Source organism: Ochotona princeps, chromosome 10 (assembly GCF_030435755.1).
Source record: "Ochotona princeps isolate mOchPri1 chromosome 10, mOchPri1.hap1, whole genome shotgun sequence".
Lineage (NCBI taxonomy): Eukaryota > Metazoa > Chordata > Mammalia > Lagomorpha > Ochotonidae > Ochotona > Ochotona princeps.
The window spans coordinates 53,145,282-53,160,070 of record NC_080841.1 but is presented as its reverse complement, the minus strand read 5'-3'; positions in this window follow the sequence as shown (position 1 = coordinate 53,160,070).

Sequence of the window (14,789 nt, the reverse complement as noted above, 5' to 3'; positions counted from 1 at the left end):
CAAAGGCAAGTGGTGCTGGTCCTGTGCATTGCACTCCTGCCATTGCTGCCCCTCACAATTTTTCTGCCCATTCCCAGTTCTCGTGCACAGCACCTGAGACTGACCCAGACTCCTGAGAGGAAGCAGTGTCAAGTCCGAGTGTCATTTCCTCCCTGTTAACTGCTGTTCCTGTCAGCTGTGGTTTTTGTCTGGATGGTTGGGTATGTATCTTCCCATGAGTTGGGCAAATGAGCTCTGGGACATGTATTAAAAGATGGGTGCTGTAATCTAAGGCCACATGCTGTGGGCTCTGTACCATCTCTTCATTTCTGTTCTGAGACAGCTAGGTGCCATGGGAGGCCACAACTGCCTTACTTCTGCTTCTGGGCAAACTTTTCAGCTCACCATCATATCCAGGACACTCCAGCAACCCTGCCTGCAGGAACTCTTCCCTCAGGGCCCACAAAATGTCTCGGAGTAATGGTCAGTATTCCTCTGTCAGGGTCTCCACCCTTCCTGCTTTAAAGGGCCAGGCAGCAAGGAAAATGCTCTCCACTCCAGAAAAGGCCTTGACACCATGGGACACAGTTCTACACTACAAAGGTTCCAGGCTTCTCAGAGATAGTTTAAGGGTATCGGATCAGGTTGAAAGCTGCTGCACTCTCTGCTTAGAGGCCTCCTCCACATGTGGCACAACCTCTGGGGACCGGTTGGGCAAGAGTTCACCTATTATGTTTTCGTTTAGTGTTAGACTGCAAAGGTCCCACAGCTCGCTGCGTTGAGTGAGCTGGCTAATTCCTATGACAGATCAGGATCACTTTACTTGATTTTGTCAAACAATATAAACAAAAAGTCCATGAACTATAAAGGAACCTGTTAATGTGTTGCTACAGCCCCACTAAGAGTCCAGAAGATTCCCACATACCTTTTGTCATGACACTCCCTCACTGTCCTAAGGGGTTCTCACATGCATCATGATGATAGGCCTTTTAAACATATGCCTTTTAAACATCTCCTTATTGTGCACTTCTGGTAGGTCCAGTTTAACCACTAGTCAGATGAGAATTGATTATGGCTGGCTTTTCCACCCAAAATTATGAATGTAATAGCTAGCAATGATTCAACAATGCCATTGCCCCCTTAGAAGCTGCCATCTGCTTGTTCAGATAGATACTGGACTGTTTCCAGGTTTTGGCGCTAGGGCACAATGGGATCATGGCCTTTCTTGTTAGAGCATCCTGGAGCACAAGTGCAACCATGTCTGCAGGTTTTGGAAGAAAACCTGAGTTACAGGGGTCTTGTGTTGTACCTATAAAATTGGTTTAAAAAAACAAATTGAATTTAATAATAGCAATATCGGCTATAGACAAGCTAGGTGTGTCACGGTTGCTATGGTCAGTTCTTGGCACCTGAGAGGGAAAGAGAGAAATCAAATGAGGGTCTTGTTCTGGTCCTGCTGACAGCTAAGCCTGAAGGGAGTGCTGGTACTGACAGTGGATAGGACCAATCTGAGCTCCTGTGGGCTGCCTGAGTAACTAAGAACAATAGATGTGACAGAGCAATCTAAGTCCAACATTCCAAGCCATCAGACGAGATAAAAATACTTCAGAGGAAAACAACCTGCTGAACAACAAATAACACAAAGTAAACCCAAGATCTAGGGGCAGACTTGAACCTGCATCAAAAGTGTTCACCCATATAGTTACATAAATAATGCTCATTTCAAAATGACCCCAAGAGAAAATGAGGGGAGAAGTCTCATTCATTCATAACACCATGACATTCAAAACACCCACTACACCTTCCAATATGCAGGAACATTTCTAACTTTATAGAAGCCTGACAACATTTAAGACAAAATTCTGGTAGACAACATGCTTGCAAAAGGGGCAAGCCTTCTTCCATGGCCAGCTTCAAGGCCTCTGCAAACCAAGAGGGCTCACAGGCCCCATCTTGGGAGCAAGGCATCCTGGTCCCTACCCAGTCAGCAGGTCTAGTTCCAGGGCTCAGGTAGGATGCTAGAGGCCAGTTACCCTTCCCACAATGATCACCTCCAATCGACTGACCAGCCTAAAGAGCCTTTAAGACACAGGTACCTGGCTGTGACATACATGCGACAACCTGTCTGCCATGCACAGCTTCATCAGCAGGCGGCAACCACCATATCCTGCAGCTCAGGTTCACAGGACCCATGGGAGGACATCATCCACTAACCAGAGCACAGGGCTGGGCCACCAGGGCATACATAAGGCTCAGTTTGTATCACAGGGTTCCTGATCGACCAGGAGTCAGTACCCAAGAGAGCTACATGAGGCCAGAGATGTGTCATCAGGGCAGTGTGGGGGAAAACACAAGTAGGTTACCAAAGGCACTAAGGCTCACACTGTGCTGCCTGCAGAGGGCTGCACTGGGGGAAGTCAACAAGGGACCTCGATCCATCCACTCATCCTAGTCAGGAGATGTCCAGCCAGGCACCAAACAGGCCTCTTGCAGCTGCCCTCCACCTTTCTGGGCCTGGCAACATGTAGCACACACAACTGTCTTAGATACAGAGACTCAGGACACAGGGAGTGCAGCTGGGGACAACCAGCTGCACCAACAGGGGTGTCTGCAGCATGCCAGGGACTCACCATGCTAGGCAGGAATATCTGCCTGGATTACACTGTGCATGCCTAGCTGCTCTGGCAGGAGCTTGCCATGGGGCACACTTACCCTCGATGCCTAAGGCAGAGCGGAATGGCAGCTTCAAGCCTACAGCGAAGCACAACTCACTCGAGTAGTCCACCTCAGCAGCAACAGGGTCTAATTCGACAGCACAAACAGACTGAACAAGACTGGATCTTCTGGTAGCTGTGCCCATGTGTCAGGGGGCAGCCTGCTGGGGAGAAGAGAAGGAACAAGAGAGTTGAGTGCTGGTAGCTGTGCCCATGTGTCAGGGGGCAGCCTGCTGGGAAGAAGAGAAGGAACAAGAGAGTTGAGTGCTGATGGGCTTGAGTATGTGGCCTAGGGCACAGGTCTCCAGGAAGCAAAATCTCAGCCACTCCTCTCCCCAACCCCAACCCAACTGCAACCCAACTGCAACCCAACTGCAACCCAACATTGACCCCACCCCAGCCTATAAGCCCCTCACAGGCCCACAGAGCCTGTTCACATGGAAAAGTGACCCAGCAGCCAAAATCTGGCTTGCTACATTGTCCCCCTAGTGGGACACAGAGAAGTTATTGCAGCAGTGAACAAATCCAGGTGAAAGAGACAGAGGAAACAAAGGAGACTGGGGACTGTTGCTGCTGGGGGAGAGAGGGGATTACATGCAGCTGCAATGGGGCCATCTGGTAGGTGGGTTTAGTGGTAGAGGGAGGCTGAGCTCAGACACCCTTACTCCCTTCTGCTTGAACATGCATGGGATGAGCCTAACCCAAGCCTATAGACCATGTTTCACAGAACGGGTACAGGATCAGCAGGCAAAGCCATGCCCACATGCACAGAACTCTCACTATGGAGCATTAGACCCACCACAGTCCCATTGGGCTATTTCTCTGCACAGTAGCATGTACCAGGCCGCTGGATACAGCCCCTCCTCAGTGTTTAATGTTCCACATTGACACTGATATGACAGCCATGTAGAAGCCACAAGGCAGAACGGGGCCCTCAGGACACAAGGTCTTTGAAAAATCACCTTGTCCACTGCCACATGCGACTTGGCCAACCCAGGTATCCAAAGACACTTGTGCTCACATGACACACACTTGGCATGGGCCTTGTCCTGGTGTACAGATGCTGTGAGGTCAAGATGGATTTTTGTGTCCTGCCCATTGCTGGGGTCAGCGTCCTCCACTGCAAATGAAGATCAGGGTCACACCAATGTAACCAAAGCAAACACGTGACCTGAGTGCCAGTGCCCCTGCAACTGGGCATGTCCATGCCCTCAGGCCCTTCCACCAAATTGGTGGGCAGCCATAGCCCACCATGGAGAATCTGTACACACTAGTAGCCCAATGTCCTCTGCCAACTCCTTCAAACTCCCTACCCTGTCTGGGGAGCCAGACACTCCACCAAAAAGTCATCCCCTGCCTCCACAAGCAGGCCGCTACTGCTCCTCAGCCCCACAGGATCCATGGTCTAAAGCCCAGGCAGGTGCTTCCCGTAGGGCACAGAATCCCAGTGCAAACTGACTGGGAAAAAATTACAGCCAACAGTACCATTGCAAGCCAGGAACTGCACTCTGGTACTTAGTGGTTATGGAGCTGGTCTGGGGGTGGTGGGTTGGCCCAGGAAGCATGGGCATGGCTCTCAGCTGCCAGTACTGGGATTATCTACCTGGGCACACAGAAGCCTCAAGTTCTGACCCAGAGCTACAAAATCAGCAAGCAACCACATCAACCCAGGAATTGTGAATACACATGGTGTGGCACTGGTCCGGACATTAGGGCAATCTGTGAGAAAAAACCGCCAAAGAGGCAGCCAGGATGCAGACTGCACCGAGACACAGGGAATGTAATGTCTCAGATTATGGGCGGAGCTGGGCTATTCTGAGGGAGGCCTACACTGGGCCACCTGCCACCTGCTGCATACTCAGGTCGGGCCGGCTGGTTGCAACCTCACCCCACGAACGTGTTCACGCTGCCCTGCCCCACGGGCCTCCTTGGACAGCTCTGCAACTCAAGCTTGACAGCACCTCTACTCAGGAGCGTCCCCTTCCGCCAGCTCAGAGCCCGAGCTCTCTGACATTGCCATAGAGTATGCACTGGGTAAGATCACGCCAAGAGCACAAAGGCAAGCCCAGATCGCTCCAGCCAACCAACATCCTGAACTCTAGACCCCGCAGGATTGGGCAACACACACACACCCAAAGCAGCGAGTCTGCTTCCACGGACAGCCTCGCCATCTCTGCACACCCTCGAGGTTCACAGGCTGCCCCTGCAGGGGAGCATGGTCACAAGCACGTCGAGCACATCGAGTCCCCGCCAGAGGGCAGCAGAGGGCGGTTCAGCCCCAACAGCCCAGACGGCCTGCTCTGCGGGAGACCAGGTGTCCTACTATGGGGTTGCCTCCATTCACCACCAGCCGTAGGGGACTCCCTGGTTTGGGCACAAGGATGCACAGGAAAAACCCTCCATGCAGAGCCACGTCTTGAACCACACGCACCACCCTGGAGCCAGGTGTGGGAGCAGAGGTGGGGCTGGGTTATGAGGGAGGAACCCATCAGCCGCCCTTCCAGGCTAGACCACCTGGACACATGGGAAGCTCGGGTCGTGTCACGAGTTTTCCAATCAGTCAGATGGCATTGGGCCATCCGGGGAGACCAGAAAGGAGACAACAGGGCACCACAGGCAAGGCTGCCACCAAGGGAGGCAAACATGCGCCCTTGAGGTATTCACTGCCATTGAGAAGTGGCTGGCCAGGGTGCCATACAAACTTCTGTGGCCTGTTCTGGCCTCTCAGGGACTGACATCACATGGCACACACTTCTTTGTTGGGTACCCATACTTAGAGAGCCGAGCATACAGAACCAAGGCCACTCAGGACCTCAGGCTACCAGGAAGACAGAGCCAGAGAGAGACCCTGTCTCCCTTGGAACCTCCAACTGCACCCTGAGTTCTCCCTCCCTCCTCACAGACACCTGCACCCACAGCGGCATCTGCAACAGGACCACAAGCTGCAAGGCGGGGCCCGGAATCAGGCTGGACGTCACCAAGGCCAAGCCAACTCAGGAGTTCCCATGAGAATACTCATCCTCCATGGTGTCAGCCCAGCAGAACAGGACCTCCAAACCCAGGTCCTAACAATGGCTGGGGGACTGGGGAGGACAGACGAGTCTGGGGGCAGCCGCCCGTAGGGCCCTATAGTATGAGACTTCTGGACCAGTGAAGATCCAGGCCTCTGGCTGCTGTGTCAGCCTTCCAGGGAGAGGACAGGGAAGCTCAGGAATGAGGCCATGGGTCTTGGTCCCCAGGAATTACCACCTCCAATGCCTGGCCTCCCTCTTCAGCCCACAGGATTGGGATCCCCAAGGAAAAACAGCCAAGTGGTTCAAATGCTTCCAATCACCATGTCCCCCTTCAGGGATCAACGGAGGGATCGAAAGCACCAAGGCACCTGCAGGTGGAAGTGCACAAAGGCCCCCGGATGGCTGGTGGTGGTAGAAGCGGGGTGGTGTAGGCAGGATGCATGCGGACATCCAGGAGATGGGCTCAGCAAGGAAGGGGCTCCACCCATCCACTCCACGTCTACTGCACCCCTGCTCCATAACACTTGGGCACAGACAGGGACGAGCCTGAACCAAACCAACAGACCCTGGTCACTACCAAGCATCTTGAGACACTCCTGAGACACTCCCATGCACCTGGCACTGTAGGTACTGAGCACCAAATACATCATGGGCTCTCCTGGCTACCTTTTCTCTGCTCTGTGTGCCTCCCAAATGCTGGTCACACCACCTGTCAGTGCAATAACGTCTTACACTCACACTGCTCAGGCACCAACACGGAGACCGTGATGGGGTTCACCTTCTTTTCCCACAGGCCACACAGAGATGTGATGGCATGAATGTCCCAGAAGGGGGTCTGATCTCCAGCCTCTGTGTGCCTGGGGCCCATTGGGATGGAGGGGAAGATAGTGAAGATCCTAGGGGTCCTCCACAACAATGGTCCTCAGGACTTACAGTGCCTGGCCACATATGATAACTGACTCACCACCCCACTGCATTCTTCTCTACAGATGGAGGGACAAGGAGAACAGGGGGAAGGTGTTCATGAAGATGGCCATAATTAAGGCTGATGCCCCCCATGCTCTGATGCTCCAAATTGGCAGCCACATGACACCCACATAGAAGCAGAATACCATGCCGTGGAAGTTTCTGCATTGGGAATGCACCTGTGAGGTACTATGAGATTCCTGGGCTGTGACCCGCCTGCTTTACTCAACACTGGTGGTTATGATGTTCCTTCTGTCCCCTTCCATTGCCCAGATCCGCTTAACATAGTCATGAGAAACAAAAGGAAGAATTTATGGGTCCTCCTCCTCTAATCTATGCATGACAGGAGCACTGATCGCAAGAGATCCCTGCACAGGATAGCTGATCTGATGCAACCTACTGCAGATCACTGTACAACCTCTATAGTTACTATCGTTACAAACAAGACACTGGGCGTGATGATCTGAGTGTGTAAAATCCATCCATTCATCATATTAGGTTTCAGTCTAAATCAGGATTCCCCAGAGAGCAACAGCGATGAACAGTCCATGATTCTTCTGAATTACCTGGGGCAGCTCAAGACCTGGCAGTCACACTTTACTTGGCTCTTTGCTTTTGTTGAAAATGAATTCACACAAAGATGGTCCAATTTGACATAACCTTTAGCACTTGTAGAATTTGGTTTGCACTATTGACACAGGGACATCAGTACCCTCAGATTGAGAACTGGAGGTTAGGATACAAGGATTTCTGCCTTTTCAGCAGAAATACAAGATGTGCTTCCTTATCAGCACTCTCCCAATTTCCTACTTTCCTGGGTCACTGGGGGAAACCTTCCTGGTATGAAAAACAATAACAAAAAAGCTCTTGTGTCCTGAAAACAGTGATCTTCCTCTTTTTCAAACAGATTCTGGAGAAATAGCCAATCAGCATCCCCAAAGAAGTCCAGGGCTCTTCATTCTTCTTTTAGCATATATCCAGCTTCTGAATGATTTAATGGAATGTACACCACGAGATAAATCGATGGATTCTATACACGCTGTTCCCAAGATCGATCTTTAGAGGGTGGTGTTGTGGCACAACCCGCATTGACACAGGGCTGCTGGCTTGAGTCCTTGTTGTTCCACTTTGAATCCAGTTCACTACTAATGGCCTGGGAAAAGCAGAGCAAGATAGCTGAGAGGCTTGGGCTTCAGCCACCTGAATGGAAGATGTGGAAAAAACTCCTGGCTCCCAGTCTGGCCTGCCTGAGCACAGATCATTGCAGCCACCTGGTAATGAAATAGTGGATGGAAAAATTTCTGGAGCATGTTCATTCTATCTCTCTCTTTCTGTAACTCTCCACTATCAAATACAGAAATAAATCTTCTAAATAAATCAATGCTTGGGGGTTCGGCAGCATGGCCTAGCGGCTAAAGTTCTCGCCTTGAACGCCCCGGGATCCCATATGGGTGCCGGTTCTAATCCCGGCAGCTCCACTTCCCATCCAGCTCCCTGTTTGTGGCCTGGGAAAGCAGTTGAGGACGGCCCAAAGCCATCCCTTGGGACCCTGCACCCGCGTGGGAGACCTGGAAGAGGTTCCTGATTCCCGGTTTCAGATCGGCGCAGCACCGACCGTTGTGCTCACTTGGGGAATGAATCATCAGATAGAAGATCTTTCTCTCTGTCTCTCCTCCTCTCTGTATATCTGACTTTGTAATAAAATAAAGAAATCTTTAAAAAAAAACAATGCTTGGTGCTACACAGAAACGTCATCATTCAGGGTACCTAGAATCTAGAGGATTCATTGTCATCCCTAAACATCTTGAAAGTATTGGAAAGGCAGCCATAGTTACATCCTGGATTTAGATGGCTGTTTAACTGAAACAAGCAAACTTACAAGAGGCAGCAAATGGGCATACTTTCAGTGCAACATGGGTAATGCCTTCAACACAGATGTTGCCAACATGTCTCTGGCATTATTAGGCAAACATCAGACTTCAAGGGACAAGTTCTATACTTCAAGAAATTGTTTCATATCAAAAACGCATGTGTGGGCCCGGCGGCGTGGTCTGGCGGCTAAAGTCCTCACCTTGAATGCCCCGGGATCCCATATGGGCACCGGTTCTAATCCCAGCAGCTCCACTTCCCATCCAGCTCCCTGCTTGTGGCCTGGGAAAGCAGTTGAGAATGGCCCAATGCATTGGGACCCTGCCCCCGCGTGGGAGACCTGGAAGACGTTCCAGGTTCCCGGCTTCGGATCGGCCCGTTGCGGCTCACTTGGGGAGTGAATCATCAGACAGAAGATCTTCCTCTCTTTCTCTCCTCCTCTGTGTATATCTGGCTGTAATAAAAAAAAATGAATAAATCTTAAAAAAAATTAAAAAAAAAACGCATGTGTATAACTGTTTGTAGATTGTCATGCCACAACTGCTGGGTGTTAGGTTAACAGAGCCATTGTAGAGAAGAGAAGACAAAATTCCAGAAGAGATCGATCTTCTGCCTGCCATCTGTGAGAACACTGCGCCACACAAGCTGTTTTGTTTCCTCCTGTATCCCTTCCCCAAATCCCTAACTCCATCTTTGGAAGCATTTGTCTAGGTACCCAGCAACTCCAATTCAAGCACTGCTTTTTCACTGTGAAAAGAAAACTCAGATGGGTCTTACCTGGAAGAAATCTTTCCTCATAGTTCCTAAGAGCCTTTATTTCTAGTTGGTGGTAGATGCAAACGGGCCAAGGAACATCAGAGACTGTAGTCATCCTGACAACACTCATACACAAAATGAATTTATGTGACTATGTGTAAAACAACTGGTTCCTAAAGCAGGAGCATTTCTTGAAAGCAGGAATTCTGTCCTGCTCACACCGTATCCCCAGAGCCTGTGGTTAAAGAAGTCAGTAAGTACTGTCCAGGACAAAATGCAGTCAATAGGATAAACACTTTTACCAGTTGCCTCTCATTCCATCCAAACCCACTTCTGGGTCAGGGTGGAAGCAAGGAAAGTTCAGCCTTAGAAGAAGTCACCACAAATGTCAAGACATCTCCACCTATGCCACAAACGGTGTCCAGGGCAAAGCTTTGAGCACGTGCTTTGAGCAAATTCTTGTATTGAAAAATGGATGAGGCAGCATTAACCGCTAGCATGCCTGATGATTAAATAACACAACGGGGCAGAAAAGGCTCCCAATCTTTTGAAGGCATACATCTATAGAACACATGTGACAGGTCCTAGGCACAAGTTAAAGCCATCTGGCAGTCACTTAACCAAGTAAACCTGCTTGTTACATTCTGTGAAGAATGCGCCCATTGCATTCATCTGCATGTGACACAAGGGTCAGTAATCTACAGATTCTTCGTGCTTAGTCTGCAGGCATCACTTCGCGCCCTAGTAGTGGATTAACTGGAAGTAGGGAGCTCTAACACTATGGACACAGGACAAAGAGATGTTGCTCAAGTTATGTTGTCTCTGAAGTCACTCAAAGATGTGGGTTTCAAGAGTGGGCATTTGTAGCATAGGTTAAGCCACCACTTGGAGCACCCATAAGCCTTATCAGAGTGCTGATTCAAGTCCCAGTTACTCTACTTCTGAACCAGTCTTCTGCTAATGTGCCTGGGAAGCAGTGGATGTTGGCCTAAGTGGTTGAGTCCCTGCCATGCATATGGAAGACCCAGATGGAGCTTGGACTGGCCCACCAGCAGCTGTTATGAGCACCTGGGAAGGGAACTATTGGATGGAAGATAGCTCACTGTCATTTTCTTTTTCTCTCAATCACCTGCCTTTCAAATGAATACATCAACGAATCTTTAGCAAAAAAGAAATATCTGGGAGTAACAGCCAAAAAAACCCAAAGCAGACACAGCCCTAAGATTCTCAGGTAAAGAAAAAAGGATCACTCTTAAACCGGCAGCCAGGGATTGAGCTGCTAGCAAGCTATATCACCTGCATCGTTCTGTCTGGGCTCAGTCTTTTTCTGAAAATTACAATTGTCTTTCTTTGGAACTGACTGCAGCCCAGCATGTGCCTGCCTAGCTGCAGCTATCCACTCGGTATGATTGGACTTCATTCACTATACACAGGTGCAGGGTGAGGGACTGCTTTCCTCTCTGTAACATCTGTCCCTGTGAATATGCCTGAGATTCTAGAAGAGTGTAAGACAAAAGGTTGCAAAGAGGTCAGGGTGCAGAGAAGATATGTATGTAGGAGCACAGAGGTGGTGCTTGGCTTTTCTCATCCTTGCAGAGCAACGTGCCCTAGGCAGGGTCACAAGAGACAGGGCCGCTGGAGCTTACCTGGCCTTGACAGGGGAGCAGGAACAGATCCTTGGATCCTTTGGGTCCTGGTACTAATTAGGTAGTAAACGCTGTGAAGAACTCACAAATCTCTTTCTCCAATTTGCATAACACTTGGTGGCCATTATCACTCCGAGTTAAAAATAGAGGCTGAAAATATAAACACAAACATTTTGCCAGAAATACACTGAATTCATCCTGTTGTAACTCTCTCATTTCCTCTTTAATGCCACCCAACCCAAGAATGGGGTTAGGGAGAATTCAAAGGTGGTAGACAGACTACCCACTAAACTTTACTTTTCCTAAAGGGACAGAGAAAGAATTTCCATTCCCTGGTCCAATGCATTAACCAGTTTCGACTCCAACATTCTGACAACGCCAACCCTTACACATAGGTGTCTGTCTTCTGCTTTGCGTAAATAATGTCAAATGACCTTACTAGTGCCCTAGTGTACATAGAGAACACCTGACAATTAGCTATGTTATATACCTCTTTAGACCTCCTCGGGCAAATATATATATGTATATATATATATATTTTTAAGTGTTTTGAGTCACAATAATGTAAGTGTTTCAGTGAGAATCTGGATTCAGTTGCTTTTGCCAGGTAATTCTCTGTAAATCTTTCTTAGTTTCACCAACTCTGATTGGATCAATCTATCCATGTGTCTACCACCTCTAGGACTGTCTTTTTTTTTTTTTTTCTTTAAGGTTTTCTTAGAATCTTTTGGTGAGAAGGAAAATATTACTCAGCCCCAGTCCCCACTGGGTGGGAACCCAGCAGCCCCAAATAGGAGCAGTCATGGAAAAAAGCACAACTTGGTCCTTTTTTCAAAACATCAGTTTCCACTGAGGGTGTGTTTAATAAAGCAATAAAAGTCATTTATTCCATTTCATCTCTCCCAGGTTGTGTACCATTTGTAGCATTTGTGCGTATTAAAATGTGAGGTGGGCAAAACGTTTTTCTGCTTCAATTGGAGGTACCTAGGTTGTTCCTGGGTAAAGCACTTTCATCATTTTCTGAACTATAAGCTGTTCTTGATGCTGCTTTTCCCATAGAACATTTTTTCCCTTGAAAGTATGATAGATAACATAAAGGTATTTAGAGCTTTTGAAAAATGAACAATACTTTAAGGGAAAAAATGCAAGATACTAGTTCCTGAGAAAACTTGAGTTTTCAGAGGAAAGGAGAATTCTGGAAAATTGCTCTCTGCCACTGAAGGTTTTTTGTAAAAATTTATTTTGCTTTTATTTGAAAGGCAAAGCTACAGTGAGATGAAGAGATGTCGCTGAGGGTTTAATAAGTTACAAATATTTTCAGACGAAATTAGTGGTAAGGTTACAAATATCTTTTTTAAAAGCATTTTTTTTATTAGCAAGTCAGATATACAGAGAAGAGAGACAGAGAGGAAGACCCTGAGTCCAATGATTCACTCCCCAAGTGAGCCGCAACAGCTGGAGCTGTGCCAATCTGAAGCCAGGAGCCAGGACCTTCCTCCAGGTCTCCCATGCGGGTGCAGGGTCCCAAAGCTTTGGGCCTTCCTCAACTGCTTTCCCAGGCCACAAGCAGGGAGCTAAATGGGAAGTGGAGCTGCTGGGATTAGAACCGGTGCCCACATGGGATCCCAGGGCATTCAAGGCGAGGACTTGAACCACTACACTATCGCGCCTGACCCACAAATATCTTTTTCATCCCGTATAATAAAATACATCAACATTGAAAAGATCTGTTAAGTCAGTGAATCAGTGTTTCCCAAGTGACCAAACACCAAAACTGCAAGGCTCTTAAGAGGGAAACCTAGGGCAAAATATTTAGACTTTAGAATTGACAGTGGCATTTTATTAAAAAAAAAAAAGGAAATGCATGTGCAGCAAATGAAAAACCAGAAAATAAAAATGGACTTTAGCAAAATTAAGTTCTTCTGCACATCCAAGTACATGGGAAAATGAAAAAGACAACCTGTAGGATGGGAGAAAGTATACACAGCTGTAAGTCTAGCACTCCAAACACATAAAGAGACAAAGGCATTTTACTTGCCCAATTAAAACAGTGGGCAAAGGACACAGATATGCATTTCTTCAAGGAAACGTTGAAATGGCAGCAAGCGCATAAAAGATGCTAGAACCATTTGTTCATTATGAGGGAGATGCAATCCCATACAGCATGAGGATGGCTAACACAATACTTATAAAGAGGAACATAACAAGTGTAGCTGAGGATGCAGAGAAACTGTGCCACTTGGACTGGCGGGAATGCACGATTCTGTCACTGTGAAAACAGTTTAGTGGCTCTGCAAAAAAGTTAAGCGTTGGGGTGGATGGCATGGCATAGCACGCTAAATCTCTGCCTGTGGGGCCAGCTTCCCATATGGGCACCAGTTCCAGTCCTGGCAGCTTTCCCTACTAATGGAATGGGAAAGCAACAGAAGATGGTGCAGGGGAGTGAACCAGTGGATGAAAGCATCTCTGTTTCTATCCTTCCTCTCTTTCTCTGTAACTCTATCACTCAACTAAAAACTTGGAAATGCTAAGCACTAATTTACAAAGTGACCCTGCACAGTTCAACTCCTAGATAGTACCCCTCAAGAATGAAAACAGGTACTCAAATGCACACACACATTTGTAGCAGCATTAACTGCATATTACCAAAAGGTAGCAACAGCCTAAATGCCCACCACTGGTTGAATTAATAAAACAAACCATGGCATACATCTACAATGCAGTATCACTAAGTCTGAAAAAAGAATGAAAAGCGGCTATAACGAGGAGGGACCCTGCAATTGCGCTACCCTAAACCAGACCAAAAGGTCTGGCATTGCATGACTGAATTTATATGAACTCTTCACAACAGGGAACTCCAGGGGGACAGAAGTAGATTGATGGTTGCTGAGGACACAGAAGGTTGGGAAGACACCTCTCAATGGGTTCACTTTGGGGGGTTGAGGGTGAGGAGGGGGGTAGAGATGACAGAAATGTTTTGACAGAAACTAGAGCCTGAGGTTGACAACACTGCCAGTGACTAATTATACACCTTCAAGAGGTTAACGTCAGTTTCTCACACACGCACACATTTTTTCTTAAGTCACGCTAAGACAATACCAAACGACTGACAAACACAGCTCTCCCCCACAGACCCTAAATCCTGCAACCACAGCCCCCTAAGCCCTATTCCCCTGTCATGTTCACCTGAAGGGCCCGAGTGCCTGTGAAGCGCTCTAGGAAAATGGGAAAATTCTCTCCCTCAAGAATGAAACCCCGAAGCGGCGGGCACCTCAGGCTGCGAACCTGGAGACAAGCCTAGCCCCGCCCCCTCCAAGGTTACTGCTCGGTGGCGCCCCCACAGTCCACGCAGCGAGGGCAGCAGCGGCCCAGCCCTGTCAGCGTCGCCCCTCAGCGGGTTGGGGCGGGACCAGCCCTGAGCGAGGCGGGGCTACGTGGGAGGGGAGGGGCGGCGTGGAGGGGCGGGACTGCGTGGAGGGGCGGGTCCACTCTGTCAGCAGCTGCCCAGGTTACTCAGCCTCAGCCCGAGGAGGGGCGGGGCGGGGCTGCGAGGGGGTGGGGCCTGCGTGGAGGAGAGCTGCGTGGGCAGGGCGGGGCAGGCCCGGGGCGGAGCGGGGCCTGTGAGGACGTGGCGGGGCGGGGCCTGCTCAGGCGGAGTGGGGCCTGCGTGGGGCGGGGTTACGAGGGCAGGACGGGGCCTGCGAGTACGGGGCGGGGCGGGGCCTTGCGGGCAGGGAGGGGCCTTCGTGGGGAGGGCTATGCGGGCGGAGCGCGGCAGGCCTGGGGCGGGGCGGGGCCTTGCGGGCGGGTGGGGCCTTCGTGGGGCGGGGCTATGCGGGCGGAGC